A 20,800-nucleotide genomic window follows, 5' to 3' on the forward strand; every position below is an offset into this window, starting at 1 on the left:
ACCGAGGCTGTGTTAGCGTGCCATGCTCCCTCTGATTATGGCAGCAGCAGTGGGCCGCTAATGAAGTAGCTGTGGCACAGCAGATGGGAGGCTGGCTAATGGTGGAGAGCTGCGGGGGACGACTTCAAAAGGGCTGCTGTGTACTGTAGTGTCGTGTGGAGGCGGTGCTGAGAGCAGGGGAGAGGCTTGACTCTGGGCTTTTATGGCTAAACTGGAATGTTTGTGTAGTCTGGCTTGTTTAGTCTAGCCAGATAACAAGGGCCCTTTACAATAGCCTTGTTGGGATGAGGTCTATATAATGTAAAAAGAAAACATAATGAAGAAAACATGAGGAAAGGTCATGTTTTATGGAAAGGAAACATGCAAGAAATATGATGTTGATTTAAGGTGCTCAGAAATGCATTGGTTAAGGTCTGTTTTCATATGTACACAGTCTTGCCATACTTGAGAGAACCCAAACAAAGAAAGAGCAGTGTGGTTGTTCAGGGTACCTTCCTGTAGTGTTAGGGTTGGAACCGACCCGTTTTTAGGTTTTAAATGCATAAAAGTACCACATAAATTTGTTTATTGCATCAAGACTTTTTGACTTTGTCAGGAACTTCTATTTAAATAAAATAAAGAAAAAATAAATCTATTTTACTGAATTATAAAATGCTCTGTTGAAAATTATGACCTTTGTGTTGTTAGGGTCAATTTCGACCCAGTTATAAGATTATAAAACAATAATAAGTGCCAAAACTGAAATCATAAACACATTATCAGCCAACAGCCCACAGCCAGCTCCTCCTCCAACCACTTGAGCTTCAGTTAGGGGCTTCTCTCTTTGCCTGTTTGACAAAACAAACAAAGACGGACATGTCCAGGCACGTACGGCCAATTCAGTTTAGAGTTGGTGACTTGCAGAGTACACATCTCCAGTTTACAGCATGCAACAATTAGAAGAAGGTTCACTGTAAGCCAAGCTCTGCATCATATCTTTGCTGACAATGAGGCAGACGACACAGAGCAGCATAGCAATACAGATGAGCAGAGTTCTGAGGAGGAAGACGATGTGGAGTATCAGCCAGAAGACACAGACACATGAGATCAGTCTGATGAGGAGGTCACCGGTGCTGAAGCTGCTCCTGCTCCTGCTGGAACATTCAAATCCAGAAGTGGCAGCATCTGTTGGAGCTCAGTACCTCCTGACATGCATGGCAGGGCAGCTGCTGCAAATGTCATCAAAATGACCCCTGGGATCACATGGTTTGCAGTGATGAGAGTAAGTGACATCAAGACATGTTTTGAACTGTTTATTCCATTGTCACTAAAAAAAAGTCTTCATTGCTATGACAAACGTTGAAGGAAAAAAAGTCCATCCAACATGTGGAATGACATTGATGAGGAATACCTGGATGCCTACATCGGTGTTCTTCTTGCTGGAGTGTACAGATCCAGCAATGAGGACACTGATAGTCTACTATATTATTAGTATATTAGTAATATTAGTAATATTTTCCGGGCAACAATGTCACTTCAGACCTTTCGAATGATATCAAGAGTCCTCATATTTGACAACAGAGACACCAGAGAAATATCTGACAGGCTTGCTCCCATCAGGGATGTCTGGGAGAGATGGGTGCAGCTCCTTCCACTGATGTTCAACCCAGGGCCATAGGTGGCAGTAGATGAACATTTTCTCCCTTTCCGTGGAAAATGCCCCTTCCGGCAATACATGCCCAGTAAGCCACGCAAATACGGCGTAAAAATCTGGGCAGCCTGTGATGCAACAACCAGCGATGCATGGAATCTACAGATTTACACAGGCAAATCTGCAAGCAGCATCCCTGAAAAAAAAACAAACAAGGAGAACGTGTAGTCCTCGATATGACTACTGGACTGCAGGGTCACAACATCACTTGTGACAATTTTTTTTTTACCAGCTATGACCTTGGACGAGAACTTCTCAGGAGGAAACTCACCATGGTGGGAACAATAAAAGTAATAATAATAATAATAATAATAATAATAATAATAAAAAACCCTGAGCTGCCCACTGAAATGTTGCAGGTGAAGGACAGGGTTTCACTTTCCTCAAAGTTTGTTTTTACAGACACCACCACTGCTGTTTCATACTGTCCAAAAAAATGCCGGAATGTAATACTGATGTCCACTCTTCACACAGATGCAGCTGTGTCATCAGGAAGTGACAAAAAGCCCATAATCATCCTGGACTATAACAAAAACAAAGGAGGAGTGGACAACCTAGACAAGCTGACTGCCACCTACACTTGCCAGCGAATGACCAGGAGATGGCCAATGGTTGTGTTTTACAACATCCTCGATGTGTCTACATACAATGCATTTGTGTTGTGGACCCACATTCACCAAGGGTGGAACTCAACCAAAAAAAAAGAAAAGAAACAAAACAATCGGAGAATGTTTCTTGAGGAGCTAGGAAGTTCCCTTGTCAAGGCGCACATTGAGCAAAGGGAACGAATGCCCCGAGATCCAGCCACGGCCATCCATGCCCTCATCAAAATGAAGAGCATCAGCGCCAGCATCCTCTTCAGCCAGCCCTGCCTCAACATCAACCACAACAGCCACAGCCACAACCCCAGTGAGACCACCTGATTCCAAAAGAAAGAGGTGTCAGGTCTGCCCTAGCAATAAGGACAGGAAGACAAACACATTGTGCTTCACCTGCAAAAAATATCTCTGCAAAGAACACTCTAAAAGTGTCCCTTTTTGCCACACATCCATCTAAAAATACACAAATACACACAGAGTTTTTATGGAACTAGTACTTGATTTCTGTTGGTTTGATTTGCTTGATTGGTTGTTGTTTGTTTGACCTTGCAAATCTACTTTTTGTATTATTACTAGTTCTGCTTTTCATTTTCTATTTGTATTAAAGTTCTATTTTTGAAAAAAAAAAAAGACTTCTTTTTTTTGCCTTTTTCTTGAAGTAAATATATATGGGTTGAAACTGACCCGTAACACCATAGATGTTACCATAGTTAATAATATTAAAATTAAAAAAATTTTTTTTTGAACATTTAAGAGATGTGTTCTAATACCCCTCAATAACAACTTTTTATTTATTTATATAATTCTCTTGAGGTTCATTTGACATTTTTTTTTATATTGAAAACGAGGGGTATGCTGTCAAAAGAAAGGATCAGGGGGCCACAACAAAAATATTAAAAATCTTTTCATGGATAAGTAAGCCTAACAAGGTAACCAAGAGCTAAGAAACAAATTGGATGATAAATAATTGTTTTTAGGGTATTTTATGGCTGATTTAAGACACAGGTCAAAACTGACCAATTAACATAAGAGATAGTAACAGAAAGCTAACACTTGCTGTTTCTTTTACACCGACATGGAAGTTGTATGTAATATAATTTGGCTTTTAAACATGGCAGAGGAGGATCGGCTTGTTGTTCAGCTTCACTTAATCTTTGGACTTGACTTGATTATTCAAACAATATTTTACAACAAAACCGTTCAAATTGATGTGAAAGCATCGTTGCGTGGGGTATACTGCTGGTTTTATTAAATTTCTTGGTAACACTTCACAATAAGAGTACAACAATTAACGTTAGTTAATGCCATAATAAGCATTAAGTAACAGTTAACTAACCGTTAACTAATGTGTCTAAGAATCATGTACTAATGCTGTTCATGCTCAGGTATTAATTTATATATTATTTAAGGGTTACTGTAGATATGATTAACATTAGTAAATGCCATAATAATCATTAACTAACAGTTAATTAACCATTATGGCATTAACTAGCGTTAACTAACGTTAATTGCTGTACTCCAATTTCTTAATTAAATTAAGATTAATTAGAGGCTCTGACATTCTGGTAACTAATCATACATGGCAATACATGACTTGAGCATTATTCATTTGAATGCCTTTTAATTCACCACTCACCATACAGGCTAATGCTGTTTCTGAACCCACCTGTCCTCTGCATCACTTGCCTCAAAAATTTCCAAAAAATTTCCCGCCCTGTTTTCATTCCTTGTTACCATTCTTTAGCTAACTCACCATGTGAATATGTGAATACATAGCAAGTATTTGTATGAATCCCTTTCCTTTATCAGTAGTTAAAATGTGTTGAAAAAATGCGTTAAAAGGTGTTTTGCCACTTTTCTAACCACTGTACATCACCATATGTTGTTAAAATGGTTTTGTCCAACTACCCTCAGTGATAGTAATACTTTGATAAATATTCACAAATATGATTTTTCCAACATCAAATAATTTAGGGTTGCCTGTCAGCCCATGGGAAGCGCAGATTTTCCCGTCATCCTGCTTCTTTCCGGTGCCCTTAACATTTACCTTGAAACACCAGCAGGCGGGTTGGACACATCACTTGTTTTCCACCCACACTCACTTTCCTGCTTTCTCCGTACAGCAGACTAAATCCAAGACAACTTTTTACAGTAGCGTCAGACAACTACCCGAACATAAACCTTACCTAATTATAGTCTTAACCCTAAAAACTCAAATTCCCAGCTGCACCCTAAAGAAGTGAGGACCGACCTAAACGACCTCACTTTGGAGAGGTTTCCTTACTATTTCTTTCCTTATATGGATATTTGGTCCTCGTAAGGATAGCAAGTTCAAGAGCACACACACAAACTCTAATGCATGCACTTAACATAAAACAAACACTCTGCTTCCTCCTTCTCTCTTCCTGACACACACACACTTGCACGCACACACACACACACACACGAACACACACAACCTTGGGGCCCCGGCCTAAGCAGTACAGTTGCTGAGGTAATGGTCCTCGGAGAGAGGCAGCCGTTCTCCCCTGAGCTCCTCCTGCATTATTGAAAGGCCAGTTCATTCATGTCAACAGGAACTTCCTGCCTGCCTAAGCAAGTGTAAGGGATACACAAGGACCCGTCCGCCCGCAGACTGAGTAACCGGAGAATGCCAAGGCCCGGCCGAGAGGAGCCACATATCCGCCACATGGATGGACTGTGTCGGGTGTATCCAGGTTATGTAACCCACCGGGACCTGACACTGAAGGGGTGACAATGGCCCGTTTGATATTTTCTTTACTGCGATTGGCCAAGACGCTGAGAATATTAAGATTGTGAACACCGACAGTGTGAGAAAGAGAGTTTGGTTTGGTGGATTTTTCTAGAGAATTTGTGAATGGCTAGTGCAGCCCGTCTCCTTTTTCACTGAATGGAGCAGCAAAGAGGGATTACACGCTTTGAGAAGTGAAGGCTAGGAGAAAGGAAATCACTTTTCATTAGCAGGCCTTCGTTTGTCTTTAGGAAGCTGTCTGTTTGCATTTTCTGGCAGACTGGCCTAGATTTTATTTCTACATTTAGTCATGAAAACAAAACAAAACAGATAAAGCCATTCTGAATTTTGCAGGCTTTTTCTTATATTATCAGTAGATTTTTCTCCTCAGCCGAGCGATCTGACAATGTTTGGGCTCAGCTTGGGTCACACATTTTTTTTTATTTTTTTATCACTGACACACATCCAGGAAAAAAGAAAAAAAAATGGAGTGTGAACTCAAATGATTTACTGCAGAGGTAGCAGTCTCTGTTACTTGTGTGTGTGTGTGTGTTCAAAGGCTCAAAGTCTCTCTGTCACTCTCTCTCTCTCCCTCTCTGGCACAGAGCTGTCACGTTGCACTGAGAGCTTCTCTTACAGCCAGGTAACAAACCGACTGACCTTGTAGTCCCATGAGACTGGTGAAAGCATGCTATAGGCAGGAAAAAACACAGAAAGTCAGGGGCATTAGGAGGGCGGAGGAGGGATCAATTGCCGTGGAGCAACTTCTGTCACATGCTATCTCTCCGCTCTCTAGCGTTTAGTGTGTGTGTGTGTGTATAATTGTTTGCGCTATCTGGCAGCAGTCATAAAATGGACCCAAGTCTTTGTGCACCACACTACTTTAGCCTCAGGAAATACATTCACACTCTACAAGGTCACAACTTATTTAATGCCTTTCCATCCACCTAAGTGTAACTGTGTCATGTTATGCTGTTCCACGAAATGCTATTCCGCGAAATTATTTTTAGGAGCAGCGTGGTCCTTCTCTGTGGCAATTTTTAGTGAACTCTGAAACAGTACATTTGCATCGCGTGTTGGCAAATAAACTCTATACCACTTGTCTTTCTCTGTGTTCGACGCGCATGGTGCCAACATTTCTACCGCTCTGCCTTTCTTCTTACTCTGCCTACTCAGTTGATTTCTGACCAAAAACTGTTCTTTCCCAGAATGCACTGCAAAGAATCGCACAGTATACTATTTCTATGATGGTTCCAGGCTCCCACGTATCACCTATGGTGGCCCCCGGGGTAAAGTAGTGGCATTCATTGAAGAGAATGTGAATGAGCTCAAATGCAAAAAGGTAGGTACTCGTAATTATCAGGGGCATTTTTGCTCTGCCATTTTTAACTTCACAGGCTTTATATGAACTTACAACTTTAATTTTACCGGAGGAGCCCCTGTTAATTTGTGACCCTGATGCCATGCTGCCTGAATGTGAATAGAGTGTACTGTATGTCTGCACAGTGATGTGTATCGCTCACTTTCAATCGCATGCACTCTGCTGCTATAGGCCCCAGCCCCCGTGACCTTGAAAAGGAGCAAATGGATAAATAAAATTAATGAATAAATCAATCTTCTGCATTGTCTCTGCACCATGTGAGGTTTATGTGCGGCTCTGGTGGCCTTGCACCATGCTCTATGACAACTTCCTCCAGGGATTATATTTCTGATACTGACTCTGATGTCTTCTGCATCTGCATGCATATGTTTTAATACAATCAAGCCATGCATATGTGCACTGAAATACACCATCTTTTTTCATGCATAGACCTAGATGAGTTGTGTGCAGAACCTTCTGCTGAATCTGTCATGTGACTGTGTATTCATGCATCTCTGCTACGTGTTTGTGCTACGGGAGCACTTTGCATGTTTACACAGAAGCTATTGAACAGGCAGCGCTCACATCCTGACACTGATGAGCATCAATATATGGATCCCCGCTCCGGATATTTGATCTCTTTCTTCACCCGAAGCAAACATGAGATGTTGTTGGCAGTTTGCGCTCGACCCAGTGTGGCTCCATGTTTGTTATCACTGAGCTTGTGGTGAATTGGTTTTCTCTTCCGCCTCTCCCCCACCCTGTCCCGCCTGCCTGCCTGCCCTCAAAGGATGTCATGGGATGCAGAGAGGAAGCCAACTTTAACCACAACAGTTCACATGACTGTTTAACAAATGCTGCCATTCAGGAACTCGTAAAGTGGATCGTATCACAAACGGACGTTTTACAGTGTTCCTGTGCATCTGTCCGTACTGTCTGCTCACGAGCAACTTTTTTTCTCAATAATTTGGCCAGGAACAGGATATTTTTACCTCAAAGGGGACTGCAAGGGCCCGACAGAAATGCAGTTTGGAGTTCTCAGTTGCCTTGCGAGCCACATGTTTGCATGTGACTCTCCTGTTAACCTGTTTGTTCACAGGTTAAAATGCCCGCAGCACTATTACAGCACATGCACACCCTCCAGAAAAAGGAATCAAGACATTGTAACTGTCAATTTAGAAATTAAATTCAATTTGCTTAAAAATGAGATTTCATGACTTTATGGAGGACAGCAATAAAAAATACTATTGCAAAGTTTGATCTTTTTTTTTTCTATCTGCCTACCAAACACTAAAACGCCATTTTTTAACAATTCTAAGAATGGTGCCTTTTAAAACACTTGCAGTTCAGTTCCTCAAAAGCTTGGTTTGCTTGGTCACACTATTTGTTTCAAAGGATTGTCATGGTGTTTCAAACCACTCCGATGTCAATAACTATTTAGGCCAATGTATATACATTTACTCTACAGGTATTATTCTCAAGTGATATTGCACATATTTTCATTTAATCATGTCTTATTACCTGTATTTGTGTGCATGCACGTGAAGAAAGCATCATCATGTCATCACTTTTTAAATTGCCCACTAACGTGAAAATGCTATTAAATTGATAATATGAATAAAAACCAAAAGCCAAAACAATATACATTAAGATGCCAGGCATGAATTCAAAAACATGTTATCAAAGAAGAAAACAAGCAAACACAGCATAGGTCTCTCTGTAGAAAAGTGCTTGAAAAGATGACATTCTTGTCCCCTGTGGGCTGCCATAAAGTCTATTTACTTGACCTCTGAGCCCGGGGTTACATGCTTGGCCCTTTAAGGCAGAACGGCCCTCATTTGAAGTGGGCCACTTGTGGAACTCCCAGCAGACCTCTCGTGTTGTAAAAATTCCTGCGTATCCTGGTAAACACCAAGGGGTTTGACCTCGTCCTGAGAGGAAGTTCAAAAGGTCACCATGGATTGGGGGGCGGAGCCTTCTCACACACACACACACACACACACACACCTGATAAGCAGCAGATAAGCGGCCTCATCCGTTAGCGTGGACCTCAGTGGCATTTGAATCCCTCATAGACTGGCTGACGACCACACAGCAAGAGAGGCTGGTTAAAGAAACAACATTTGGTGAATGAGTCTGCACTCAGTGACTTTATGGTGCTTTGCCATTACAAACTATGGCTCAAATGTGTATTGTTTGTTTGTTTTTGTTTTGTTTTCCAAGGGGCAAAAGTTTAGGACAGTATCCACTGATGGTTGCTATTTTTGGAGCAGCCTCCGTCGAGGTTCCAGTCGAGCTGAGCTGATACTAAATGGTGATGTGAAAACACCGCAGACCACTGATTGGTCAGAGAGAGACTGAACAACGAGGAAATACCACATTCGTACTGCAGTTGATAATTCATCCATTAAAAAAAAATAATCAGCGAATCTCTCAGTTACACTAATATTTTTCATGTGAAGCAGGTACTTTGAGCCAGTCTTGTTGATTTTTTTTTTTTGAAATTGGGGTGTGTGTGTGTGTGTGTGTGTGTGGGGGGGGGGGGGGGGGGGGGGGGGGGGGGGGGGGGGTGATGAAGAAGGGAGGAGAAATTAGTTAGCATGAATTTCACTGTGAGGGTTTCACTGTGAGGGGTTACTTCCTGCAGGGGACCACAGTAGAGGTGAGTCGAGTCGAGCTGATACCATGTGATGGAAAAACGACAGATTGGTGTTATAGGGGTAAATAAAACAGTTGATGGCCGGATCATAAAGAGGCTGGTGTTTACCACCTGTGGGATAAATCTTCTCATGGCTGAATAAAACTGTCAGCCTTGAAACAAAACTGTTATTAATCAGGAGATTGAGATTCAACAGTGATGATTGCAACTAAACCAGCACAGACACAACAGTTATAATGCAAACAAGGAAAGCAATAAGGATAACCTTTGAGTTCAAATATATAAACGATGTTATAAAGTGCTTTACAAGATAAACCAACAGGATCAAGCACAAGCCTTCAAGTAGTCATATTCATTCATATTACCAGGTCTTAAGTCAAAAGGAGAAAAGTTAATTGAGACACTGTCTCTTGAAGAGGACTTGATTGGTTTTCTAGATGTTCTGCTTGTAGCCATGGTCTTCGCGCCCCACCCCCACCCCCACTGTGAAATGATCTAAGACTGCAAGAGTCAAACATTTGACTCAACATGGCATCATCACTGAAGCAAGAGCTCAGCGGAAGCAGAGGGTTGTGCAGGACTAAAATATTAATGGTGTGAAAGGGGGTGTGAGTTCCCAACTTTGCCTGCTCCGTGCTACAGCAAAGAAGTGAAATGATGCGTTTTCTACAATAAAGCTATGCAGCAAGTTAGCTTTTTAACTGATGGGCTTAACTGAGGGGCATCTAAAACAACAAAACGGCAACAATGAAAAATCTCTAACAAAATGGCATCCCATAAAATTTCCATTGGTTGCCAGAGAGGCAACTATTTAAAGTCTTTTTTTTTTTTTTTTTTGTCTGGTCTCTAAACTGTGACAGCACAGCTCAGAAATCTGTACTGTGCAAAGTTATGATAAGATAATGTGGTCATATCCAGGCAAAGTAAGACTAACAATTCCTTTGCTAAAATGACATGGAAACCTTCGGATGACGGATGTTTTAATAGTTTCAAGGCTTGTTTTTATGTGACCAGCGATACGTTTTTGACTGAGTGAGAGATAACTGTCAACAGGATATTATTAAGAGAAAGCTTAAGATGTCCTTGGTTGCCATTACAAACAATATTGACACCGGAAGGCTGTTGGACATCTTGTGGCTGTAACAAGAAGTTCTTGGTGTGATTCTGAAATCCTGATTGAGAGCAAGTCCCTGGTACCTTTGGCTTGGTGAGCCAAGTGGCAGTCTTGGACAGGCATGTTGGTTAACTGAGGCTGAGGGTTTGCCAAGGAGAGATGGAAACCAACATGTTGGCTACTCAACTCATGACACCATGTGGTAGCAGCATGCAACTGTCTTGCAGTTTCTTCTCATTCAGCACCACAGGAGCAGGACATGCTCTTGCTCTAGCTCCCTGAAAACATAACTTATAGCGACATACAGCAGCAATTTCTCAATGGTTTATTAAGAGTTCATAATGTCCAGTTTTTTTTTTTTTCTGTAAATCTAAATGGGAAAAAATGAGGTGATTCATAACAAGGATTGGAAGATTATACCTTCAGCCTTGTAGAAGATCATGTGCTTATAGCAAGTTGCATAATATGCTGAATGTGTTACAGTGGCTTCGCATAAAGCATTGCATGAAAACATGGTGAGAAAAGTGTGTGCTTTAAGTGGTGTGCTGAATGTAGTTGTAGAAGTAGCTGTGAGTGTGCGTGCGTGTGTGTGTGTGTGTGTGGTGGTGGTGGTGGTTTGGGGGACTAGATGTATTTATGCAGCAAAAGCAGTGATGTATTATGTGTGTGAGACAGAAAGAGAGATATGTGTTTGTGTGTGTGTGTATGTTTGTGAGACAGCAAGGGAGAGAAAACAGTAGCAGTGGTATTGTTAGTAGAAATTGCTCGACATGTAAGAGGATTAGTTTATAAAAAAAAAAAATAAAACTTTAGGGATGTACTGATGGACACAGGTTGCACGGTTAGGTCGAGTGTCTTTGCTGTGCTTCTCATGTGGGCTACAGAGTTACATCATGCCTTATAAGTAATGCATAGGGTCTTACTCTCTTGGCTGATTTACATGCAACTTCTATACATGCACATGTTTCCCTTCTGTGGCGCAGACATCTTGCCATTATGCAACAGTCAGCACCAACAAAACTATGTGATTGGTCACACAGATGCCAAAACCAAAGCTTTTGAGTCAAGTGGGGCTTTGGAATCATGATATGACATGACATGACAACATCACCACATACCATACCATAACATACTACAACATTAACACATAACGTGATAGAAGATGATAGAAAATGACATGACATGACATGACACAGGACATGCTATAGTGTAACATAAATTAACATGACTTTACATAACATCATAGCAATGCAAATACAAACAGCACAAAGGAAACCTAGGCTGCTGATATTTATGAACCATGGTTGGCGCCATTGATTTTGCCAAAAACCTGCACAGACTTCAGATGAAGGAGAACTCAGTTGGGCAGACTAGACCTGCAGGGCATACAACCAAGAATATGAATAAGTACACAGTTTTACAGTCAGCGGTGATGGGTGCCTATACAACCACATACAGCCACACAGTCATACACATATACTGTTAATACAATCAAGCCACACACCAACCATGACATGACAACAAACTTGAAACTGGCCTGCAGACAATAACCGGCAAGACTGCTTCCAACACCGGTTCTGAAACAGTCCAGCCAGACTTAAGCCATTACAACAAAACACAAATAATGGACATTAAACAACTTACTAATGACGCCTTAAAAGGAACCCCGACTATGATGACATGTAGGCTTCATAAGATTAATACTGGTATCAGTCATATTAATGTGATACGGGAAACATTTCAGATGTCTTCGTTTTTATAAAATTTGAAATTATAATTTCACTCGTAGGCCACCATTGTTGTTGATGTCGCACTGCATTCTGGGTAGTGACGTCAAATGGTTGTCCGCGTATTCCACTGGGCCCGTTTTTGTGACTTTACAGCAACAAACATGACATCTGACCAGCCTTTTCAATTTGAACCCGAACGCAATGTTCGCGAGGGTGACAACACAGAAAATACGACTCAACCTGAGCCTCAAAATGATGACCATCAAAGACATGATGAGGCAAGAGTCGGGCAAAATCGATGGTGTCTGTGCAACAACAGCGTCTCCATGACAACCGAGAGAGAGAGTGTGTGTTGCCGAGCTCCAAAGGAAAGAAAAAACTAAAAAATATCCCAAATTATTATGGGTATTGTTATAAAATTATTATTAGAAAATGAAATGCGTGTGTCTCACGCCCAATGCGTGACACTTGAGAGCTTTTGATTTAGGCTACCTGGTAATCAAAACATTAACCCGTGATCACATAATCCCGTGATCGTAAATTATTTACTTTTTTCATAGTTTGTACATAGAATGAAAACAAATAATGGCTGCCTCCATAGGTAAAAATATGTACTAAACAATGTGGTTTTTAAAAGCAATGGCCATACTTTATCTGTTTCTAACATATTCAAGTACAAGAGAACAATCGTGGTTTATTAAGGCCTACAAGTCATCATAGTTGGGGTTCCTTTTAATACAGCAGATGCCTGTTTGAATAGCATATAGCATATACACAGAATACAGGATAACATATTGTAACATGACTTGACATAACGTAACATAGTGTGACATAACGTAACATAGTGTGACATAACGTAACATAGTGTGACGTAACGTAACGTAACGTAACGTAACGTAACGTAACGTAACGTAACGTAATGTAAATTAACATGACACATAAAGGCTATTCCAACAACATGAACAGCTTAATGTAACATGACTTGACATAACATCATAGTATCATACATACAAAACATGACTTAAAATGATGATGACATGACACTACATGAAAAATGTGCCCATTGGATGCTTCCATCCAAAGATCCATGCAGTTTTAGTATAGGTGCCTACTTTGGAAAATGAAGTGCTATCCCAGACTGTGATGGTGCCATGCTCTACTTTATAATAACATTTGTAATTGGATTGCTGGATAATCAGAAACATGAAAAAGAAAGAGAACTATGTGTTTTAAGCACAAAATGGAATGTTGCACAAGCTGAATGGTAAGAAATGGTTGTAAATGACAGTAACAACACTCACTCATCACTAGGCTCAAGCTGATGACTGGATTTGAAGACTGACCACCCACTGTACATAGCAGTCTCCTGTCTTCATCTAATTACAGAGAATATAAACAGAGATTTCTCAATGACTCTGATCTTAGGGAAGGTGTAGAACAATGAATCACACTGGATTTAAAATTAGCATGTAAGGCAAACAACAATTTAAAGATGGAGACACTGAATCATGGCACTCTTAGTTGTAAACATGGCAAGTGACTCACTTCCGTTGTAATGTGCTGGTAATCACCATCATTATAAAGTTATGTTGTGCAAACACCCTCAGTGTCCTCCACATTGCAGTGCTGCTCAGTGAGGGTGAGTCAGTTTGGAGAACTGACACCGGCCAACATTATTAGCAAAGCTCACATTTTGATTTGTGACTCACTTGAGATTTAATGGCCAAAACTGGCTGACCACCTCTAACATGCTTGGCATCACATTTATTTTTAAGCCTTAACTTGTGAAGATACCCCTTTGCTGTTCCACTGTTTTAGAAGATAATCCACCCTTTAACACTGTTAAAAACAGCTATTGGTTATCTACCTTGCATTTCAAGGCCCATTTTGTTCCTTGGTGGTGTAGTCTCCTCACAAGAAATTGTGAAACTTGTGCAATCTGATACTAAAATATGTACAGAGTGGAAAAACTACAGACCACAAAAAATGTTAGAAAAACAAAAATAGTATGTTCAAGGGAAACTGGACCTTGAACTATTTGTCATGATAATAATATAGCGTTCATAACGTCAGCTTGCGACACATGAATGCTCACAAGAGAAATAAATTGAATTTTCCTCCAGAGGAAATACCAGCTACAACCAACTAGCCTAATTCTAACCACCATGTCAGGTTAAATAGCTGAAGTGATGAGCTTGGGAATCCACCAGCTCCTTTGGAAGTGGTTGAGAAAGTTAGTTTCATGACCTCCGCTTGGTTATAAGAGAGACCGTATTCATGCAAAGTACGAGCACACTGTGAGACGAAGCCACAGCACTGTTGAGTTGGAAGCGCTGGTGACGTGAGCTCCCCCTAGAGGCCTCTCTTTGATGATGTCATCTCCAGGCACCCATGCATAATTCAGCCTCCTGGCTTGCAGTAAGGTCGGGTCTGCAGCGTTCTTCTCCAGCAACCGTAAAAATCACTCACGGCTTTTTGATCATATGGTGCTTTGGTGAGAGCGAAGGTGCTGAGGTAATATGCTGGGCTGGGTTTTCAACAGCGCTGTACTGTGGCAGTGTGGCTGTGAGAGTAAGACAGGCGGGTAAAGAACATGAGAGAGAGGCATGGTGAGAAAGAACCTGAGAGAAACAGAAAAGTAGGAGGAGAAAGAGATGTAGGGAGGATAGACCAAAGTTATTAAAGTTCATAGCATTTTTTGTTAGTTTTAATTTTTATTTTGTTTCGACTTTTTGTTTTTAATTTCAGTTTAGTTTTAATTAGTTTTTAAGTATGTTTGCCAGTTTTTTTTTAGCGTTTGAGCATGCTTAGTTTTAGTTTAGTTTTTATTATATAATATATATATTATATATATACATATAAATTTATTTTATTATTTTTTTTGTAATATGGGATATTTCTCAGTGGCATGACTGAAAAATATGCTTGCTTGTGCGACTGCTCCGACAAAAGGATATTAGCCGTCTGCTGGTGTAAAACTGGCACAGCTAAAGAAATGGAAGATAGATTTCATGTACACCCAAAGTAGTAGGCTTCTGTATGAAATAAATTGAAAAAATAAATAAATACATTTTCTCTATGATTTTATTCTATTTTTTTTTTTAGAATATACTCTATTTTTTTAGAATATACTCTATTTTTTACTCTATTTTATTAATTACGTATATATTATTTTGTTTTATTAATTACTTATACATAAAATGTATTAATTATATAAATTTATTAAGATTTTTACTTTTAACAGGTGTCAACAAGTGTTTTTTTTTTTTTTTTTTTTCTCCAGTTTCAAGTTTGTATGATTGAGATAGAGGCACAAAGAAAAGCAAAATGACAATATGTGGGAGAAAAATGTTTGTGTGTGTGTGTGTGTGTGTGTGTGTGTGTGTGTGTGTGTGCGTGCGTGCGCACGTGTGCTCATGAAGTGTTTTGTTCTGTGTTTTTATGCAGTCTTACTAGTCTGCTCTAAGACATGGTGATGTTTATCTGAGGAATGCAACTTTGTGGAATGCAACTCCCTGCTTCATTATTTGCCAGTTCATGCATGTGCACTCCAAGCACCTGCTATTGTACCAATCAAGAAATTCTAACATCTCCTATTTCAGTCCCCCCCCCCCCCCCCCCCCCCCCCCCAAACACACACACACACACACACACACACACACACACACACACCCACACCCCCCCTCTCTCTCTTGTGTTTTACTAATGCACCATTAAGCTAAGCCAAAAAAATAGTCTTGAGGCTGAATAGCTTTTACCTGTAGTTGTCAGGAAAGTACTTATTAGATCGTGACTCTTCTATGAAGGTCAGCACAAATAGCTTTTAATATTTCAAGCCAAGTCATATTCACCTATTAAGCATTTTAACAGATTCCTACCTGTTCAAAATACAAAATGCAGAGCACAAAGGACATCAGTACAGTTAGACAAGAACAAGAAAACATAAGCCAGACTGTGACTTGACATGCTGCTTTAGTCTGTCTATTATATACTGGCACCTCTTCTAATAGTAACTTCTAAGTAAGTAAGTAAGTAAGTACAATAACATAAAAGAAATGCTCAGTAACAATGTCACAACATGCATAGTAATAGCCAAAAATCTTATATAAGGCTGTTGTGTGCCTTATTGCACTAGAAAAGCATGTTTTTAAAAAAACAAAAGTTCAATATTACTGCACTTAATTCGTTCTATAAAGAATGATATAGAATGAATGCACATGGAAAGGCTTAAATTCCTAGAGGACTGACAGTAGTAGGCCTACAAGTATGTCTGCACGGGTCAGAGTAATATTGCCAATGCTACCATGATTTATGACAGAAAAATAAATGCACCGTAGTGGTAAAGGAGAAAGAAAGGAGAAAGAAAGTGGGGTAAAAAGCATATTAGAGTGAGTAAAAGGCATGACTCAGTGGGGTGGTGATGGTGGTGTGAGTAATTCCTGAGAGATGAGATGAGTTTTCAGCCCATGGTGGAGGATGGGCAGTCACTGTACTGTTCTGACACTGGGGTGAGAGGGTCAATCCACCATTTGGATCCTAGAGTCACGCTGCAGCTGGATGAGGAAAGCATGCCGCGGTGGTAGAACAAAGAGCATGGCTGGCATGTAGGCATGGGCGTCTAGAGCGATGGGGGTTTAAAGCTGGACCATGGCCAGGAGGTATTGGTACGATTAGAAACACATCAACAGTGAGTATTGTTCTCTGCTAATTATGCTGCCATCCAATAGATCAATTAGTAATCAGTTGTACAAATATAACAAAAAGTTTAAAAACAATTCAAGTTTCAAATACAGTCAGCTTCAGTATCATTAACACTCCACATGAAAGCAGAAATGGCTGTAATAAAAGTAACATATACAGACATTACACCTGCAGTCATATTTTCAGCACAAGCATATTATGGAGCTGTATACTGTCACTTCAGCAGTTTTCAAAAACAAAAAACATTGTACCAGTGCCCCCATACCATGGTCCGGCCCTCCACCCCATCCTGCCAGACCTCCATATATGTAATGTGTCTCTACACAGATGTGTGCCCAAAGTAATCAGTCAAACTCAAATTTTTGGATAATTTAATTTATATCTGAAAAGCTTTCTGAACCATTGTAGAGTATCCAGTAGCCGTGGCCAGGACCTCAGAGGATCAGATATATAGACAAGTAAATCATCTGCATATAATGAAACCTTACTAATACAGTTCCCTCTTGTAATACCAGCTATCTCTTCATCTGATCTAAGAGCGATGACTTTTAAGGAGTTTGTGTGGTTAGAGCAATAGCTCCAGCATCAGACTCTGCAGGCTGCAACTGCACACACCAAGACCTGGAAACATGCATACACCAGCAGTGTGTGTTGCTTCGGTGTGGCCTTAGTCTGCGCCTATCGAGCGTTGGCTCCATTCTCCAAGTTGAACATGTGATCCAACATCTTCAAAGTGGTTCTCCTCTGGCTGTTACCATAGCAACCCAAAGTCCACAGAGTCAGCTTCTACATGATCAAAACTTTTGGAAAATCTGCTCCTTCATCAGCCGTCCATCACTGTAGAAACAGAAGGGAATAAAAAACATCTTCCATGCATTCTGCATAAGAGTTCATGGAAAGAGCTATCCTATATTGTTCCCTATTGTTTCCCATTCATTCAGTCATTCACACATAATTTCTTTCAGTACTTATTCTCATTGTATGTATGTATATATGCTCATTTATCCCATTAGTTGGTTCAATTCATATTCCCATCTAGAGCAAGTTGTTCTCTTTTTCTCTTTGTGTGTGTGTGTGTGTGTGTGTGTGTGTGTGTGAGAGAGAGCAGAGAGAATCCTATATGGAGAGTTCACAACTTTAAGTTATGTGACTGACTGATTTGGTTTATAATATTTTCCCTCTATTGATGGTAGTGGTCCACTTTTCAATGGGTGCAAAATTTTAAGTTAGTGGTGATCACACTACAACATGGAAAAGTCTTTCATCCTCTTGGTGGCTATTTGCTGCTAAATAATGCAGGGAAAACTCAGCCATTATACATGTATTACTGTTATGTTGGCCAATGCAGCAGGAAAGCACTGTCTGAAGAGTCCAGCCGATCCCCTCCCTTGCTCTGATGGATCTGACAGAATTTAGAGAGTGTTTGTTGATGGGAAGTTGCCTTCCTCCAAGATCCTTATTAGAGGGACAACATATGTTTGGCCTTTGGTGTGGCATGGGACTGTTGGAGAAAAAGTGGGTAGAGCTCTTTTAGAGAACTGCCCTCTCTGTACCACATCAAAACCCATGCCTGTGGTGGCGAGGCTTGGGAGAACACACTCTCAAAGGCAAACCTCTGCTTGTGTCATCCTCTGTCAGTTCAGATTGATGGAGGCTCGGGGGCAGACCTCTGTGCTTGTGGTACCCAAGGCAAAGGATGTGGTTCAGGTTCACATGAGAAAATATGAGCCCCACTCCGAAGTGAGATGTGACACCTACTTTTTTAAAGTTTGCTGACATGATGCCACCTTAGAACTGAATTTAATGAATCACCAGTTCAGCTGACTTAGTAGATCTTTCTCAATATGCATTTGTGTGTGTTCTTGTGTCCACCATGCAAACAACATAACACTGAGGATGAAGGCTATAAAGCTCACGGAACTTTATTAGCAAACTGGGGATGCATGTGGTGGTGATTGTGTCAACATGAACAAACTGGAAGACCCAGTATTCATTGTAGGAATGACACATAACATCCAGCCAGTGCTGTAATCTCTAGTACAGAGCTTGAATCGTGTCAAATACTACTAATAATAAACTTTGTATCTTTAATATCCCTCTTACATTGACCCTAAAATCCCACCTCCATCTGGGACTTGAGCTCAGTGGATACAAGTAACCTGGCAATTCAGTCCTCCATTCTGAATCCTGCAACAGCCACAGGTAATTATTGGCTTCAGCTCTCATCAGCAGAGGTAAACAGGTCACCCACTGATTTGCATGGCAAGTAGGCAGTCCTCACCTCAGTATAACTTTAACCTTTGTAATGTGATAAATTACCAATAAAACATGGTCTTTTAAATTGGATTCTTAACTTGTGTTCATAGTGAAGTTGTAATGAGAGACACAGGGCTGGAACATCAGAGAAAACGTTGCATTTCAGTCAGGTTAGAGGGTTGTGACACCAGCTAACCTGGAGGTGAAATACATGATCCAGGACTTCTGCTATTGTTAATGGTGCCACCTGCTTATTTTAGCGGGCATTCCTGCATCAAGAAAAGCTTGTGTAAAAGCGGTTTAAGTGATCAGACAATGTTAAGCACACAGCCCATCACAACCTGTAAAGATGCTCTTGAGTCTTACATAGTTTGGAGGTTTATTTTCACCAAGGCAATGAGAGAAGAACATTGTCCGCCAAAAGCTGACATGGGAAATGTCATGAGAGCATGTGCGAGACACGATTTTTTCCTTTCAAAAATGGATGTCCACAAGAAGCTCATAATCCAATATTTTCATGGGCTGGTTTGCAGCCAAAAAAAAAAAAAAGGAAAAAAAGGAAAAGAAAAGAATACTGCATTGTGGATGTTATGAATCCTCCCTCTTGTTTCCCCTCGCCCAGTGTCTTGTGGCTGATCAGCAACGAGAGCTCATCGATGCTCTCGTTGCTGATCGCAACACATTTCACACTACAGGAACTGAACTCCTTAACCAGTCCAGGTATTTCACCTGTTAGATATCTCTCAGATCACATCTTTGAGCATTTCACACATAGCGTTGTTCATGGGAGAAAGCACCGATTTGCTTCTGATCTGGGGCTTTTGTTGGTGTTTTTCAAAAAATGTGTACTACAGTCGTACAGTCTAAACTTGGCATAAGGCAGAAATGTCAACGTAACATTCTTGAGTTTGAATGTCACCCAGTGTTTCTCATCCTGATGATGGTGAACTGCAGAGAGGAGCAATGAGGTAAAGGTGGTAAGGTTACATTAAACCAATTATATACAAATATGGAAATAAATAAATCAAAAATAGATTCAGCTGCAGCCAGACAAACATCACTGCCACCACAGCAGTAGTTTGAACATGGACATGGAGATTTCTGTCTGTTCATGAATTCAAGATGAGTGACTTTGCAGTGACTCTAAATAGGTAGTCATTACTTCATCCAAGTGTGCGTAAGATTTTAGAATGAGCAAACAAAGTGTGGAATTATAGATGAGTTTGTATTGTTCAGTGTTCAGGCTTTGCTTCAGTGTGACTCACTTTGCATATCAATATTTATCTACTCATTTTCTCATGAGCACTTAACAGGCTTTCATGTATGTGTGTACATGTATGTGTGTATGCCCTGTAATAGGTTAGTTTATTAATTTAGTTGTACAAGGTAATTTTGCACAAAGGAAGCCCTGAATGACAGCAAGAGGTAACTGTTTGAATTTTGAGTACCTCATTATACAGAAAAATATGTGACACAACCTCAGTAAGTTTTGCATTCCTCCCTAAATGTCTTTCTTAGTGTCTGGTAGAGGTAGAGGTGGTGAAGAGATTCAAATTTCAAAAGTTCAAAAGTTCAAGTGTTCAAATTTCCAAGTCCAAGAGAAGAAGAAACGACTCAACAGCCATCACTGGGGAGTCTGGCTTTCCCTGGACTGACGGTTTGCTGCTATTTAGGCGACAGTTTTGTATATGGTTAGTTACTCCCTGTTTGAGTAACAAGACTTTGTGTCAGTGACCTGAGACCCAAACAATTATGGTAATAATTTGAGTATATAGGGTGTATATACAGCATTTCAGTTGTGGGGTTGTGGGAGGCTTCTTTATTGCAGTCCTACTTGTTGATTTAGTTTGATAACATTGGTGTATTTTTACATGAGAAGCTTGCCTAGTGCAGCTTTAATTAGTTCAGTTAATTTACTTGCACCTAAGAATGTGATTAA

The 20,800-nt window shown here is 40.4% G+C and overlaps 1 pseudogene; it reads left to right on the top strand.

Moving 5' to 3' along the window:
- The first annotated feature begins 1,189 nt into the window (after positions 1-1,189).
- Positions 1,190-2,613, top strand: LOC115360440 (uncharacterized; annotated as a pseudogene).
- Positions 2,614-20,800: the final 18,187 nt, after the last annotated feature.

This window comes from Myripristis murdjan, chromosome 6 (assembly GCF_902150065.1).
Source record: "Myripristis murdjan chromosome 6, fMyrMur1.1, whole genome shotgun sequence".
Lineage (NCBI taxonomy): Eukaryota > Metazoa > Chordata > Actinopteri > Holocentriformes > Holocentridae > Myripristis > Myripristis murdjan.